The sequence below is a fragment of the Pundamilia nyererei genome, unplaced genomic scaffold (assembly GCF_000239375.1).
Source record: "Pundamilia nyererei isolate P.nyererei 1_Seehausen unplaced genomic scaffold, PunNye1.0 scaffold00491, whole genome shotgun sequence".
Classification (NCBI taxonomy): Eukaryota; Metazoa; Chordata; class Actinopteri; order Cichliformes; family Cichlidae; genus Pundamilia; species Pundamilia nyererei.
The window spans coordinates 7,677-10,651 of NW_005187892.1; positions in this window are offsets into that span (position 1 = coordinate 7,677).

Here is a 2,975-nt window from a genome sequence, read left to right on the forward strand (position 1 = left end):
TGTGGAACTCCATAATTAACCTCAGTGTGTGAAGAGGACTCTCCATTTACATGTACAAATTGTAGTCTATTAGATAGATATGATACATACCTACAGCATGTTCTAATCGCTCTAATAGGATATTATGGTCAACAGTATCGAATGCTGCACGCAGTTCGTGGCCTTGTGTGGGAAGAATATGCAGGCAGTTCCTGGAGGATTAAGGAAGTGACACCACTGACTGCCCTCCACAGTCGGCTGACCAATACAATACCTTTGATGCATTATATTTCAGTCCATCTGATGCTGCCAGGTTTCCCCTCAGAGTGTCCAGGAGCTCAGTTATGCCTTATAAATATATATATGCCTTATACCATAAACACTACTCAGTACCATTTTGAGTCACTGGAATGCCATTTCCAGAAAACAGACTACTGTGCCTCATAATTGGCAGAATCCCTCTGTCCTCGCCGATTGACTTACCACTTTCTGTCTCTCTCTTTCCTAAGCGCTGTACCTCTGTTCTGTCTAATGGCAGTTTGCATAATCTTCACATTGATTTAAGAAAAACAGTATTTCTGGGTGGAACCTCGATTGTCTCCAACAGTGTTTAAAGTCAGCCACTCCCCTGGTAGATTTAGTATTCATAACTGTACAAGAAGTATATCATGACCTTGCTGAGGTATTTAGTAAAGATCTCACCCTCTCACTTATACCACCACTGCTGCTTCCATATGATTGCACAATCATTCTGCTACCAGATGCTCCATTCATCTCAAGCCATCTATATAGTTACATAACCAATTCACTAGAATAGAATAGAATAGAATCATCATTTAATTTAAAACACATATACAAACAAACAGTACACAGGTCACAGAACAGAAAAATACACATTTTGTTTTAACATATTTACATCAAGGACAATAGTTACCAAAAACAGAGTACTGTACAGTTATTAGAATTAAATAAAATTAAATACAGATAAGAGGCAAACCCAGGTTGTAGTGTGAATCGGTTGATAAAATAGTGCAAGTTACAGTGCTGATGTAAACATCTATGTTTGTTGGGAGCAATTTTGATTGTACAGTACACTAGCCGCTGGAATCATCTGTCACTTAAGACAGTAACACTTCTGTCACTGATTTCTGTGGGATAAACAAAATTACTGTTAAAACTAAATATCCTCTGCCTTTTTTGTCCTCTGCTTTTCAGCTCTTTTAGGGTGCGTCACTGTTCACCAAACCTACCACCTGATAAGAATTAAAGAGAGTGATTAATAGAAAGCAGCCTTTTAGACACATCTGGACCACTTTGAATATTGCCATACTTTTTTTGGCTAATGTCTCCCCAGTTTTCTAACCCCTTTTCAATGACATGCTACATGACTTCATTAATCATTTTGTGCCTGTTTACCTTGATGACATTCGTATTTTCTCAAAGTCTGTCCAGGAGCATAAGTCCGATGTCCTTCTGGTTCACCAGTGTCTTTTGGAAATGCCTCTATGTCACGTTGAGACAGTAAAATTCCTAGGGTTCATTGTGAAAAGGGGAAAAGCGCAGGGCAGATACAGTTAAGGCAAAAGCGATTGTTTATTGGTGATTGGCCAGTACCTCCAGAGAAAGTTGCCTTACCTCTATCCCATCTCACATCTCCAAAGGTCCAATTTAAAGTGAGAATCTTCCAGTGATACAGATTTCTTCTTCTGAGTCTCCCATCTCTTCTTTTTTTCTCCTCTTTTTTGTTCTTAAAGCATAAGCATGTAAGCTTTTAAACTCTCTGATCTTTCAGAGATATGTTTGCCTCCTTTTTCAAATCTGTGAAGGCATGATTACTCCTTTCCCAAGTTGTTGTTGTCTTCCTTTCTGTTTTTTCTTTAGGCCATAAATCCTGCATCCTTTGAAGGTAGGGGTCATGCTCATCATGTCCCCATATCTGAGGTCTTCCATCCTCACCCAGAACTTCTGATAATGTTCCCTGATGAGCTCAGATATTCAGGTTGAGTAGGTTTGACTAACTGAATGAAAGCTGTGGAGCATCATCATTTATTTATTCTCAAATATTTACTTCAGGCAGAATAATGATATTAAAATAATACAGAATTTACCCTGCAGAATACTCTGCAGAATAATCACTGTTCTTATTTATATTCATGTTATAAACATTGGTTTTAACACTTCCTTTCAGATTAAATTATCTTCAGCACAAGAGGTCTATATTCTTTTAAATAATTCATTGGCTCGATTTTAAGTGTTAATCAGTCACTTTAAAAATCTTACCCCCTCCTCGATCTCACTGGACCCCTCTGGAAGAGCATGTAGACCACAGGTGTCGAACTCCAGGCTTCGAGGGCCAGAATCCTACAGGTTCTAGATGTGTCCTTGATCCAACACAGCTGATTTAAATGGCTAAATGACCTCTTTGACATGTCTTGAAGTTCTCCAGAGGACTGATAATGAACTAATCATTTGATTCAGGTGTGTTGACCCAGGGTGATATCTAAAGCCTGCAGGACACCGGCCCTCGAGGCCTGGAGTTGCCTACCCCTGCTTTAACAAAATCAGCTTGAAGCTGATGGTGAAGCTGTCTCTGCTCAGTTTTATTATCTCATGCTGTAATTGTATTTTGGACTTATTGCCAGAAAGACAGCAGACAGTATGTGTTGGCAGTAAGAAATCACCAAAGCAGGGCTGCACTCTGGGCTGAGTAGGGGAGACCGGGGATAGTTGTAACGTGGGTCAGTTGTAACACTTCCAATTTCTCCAGTCAGGGCTAAGTTTCAAATGATGTGACTCATCCTGTGCATGCCCAACTCAGTTCTGCTATCACATGTGAAAAATCAGCACATTTTGTCAAACACAGACAATTTAACATGAAAAAAAGTAATTTGTATGCCAAAAAGTAAGTTTTTCTACTTTATTTCAATGTTTAACAGCATTATCTGCTTTGCAGTTAAACTCATCAAAATTGGTGCAAGAGCTGTAGGTTATAATGC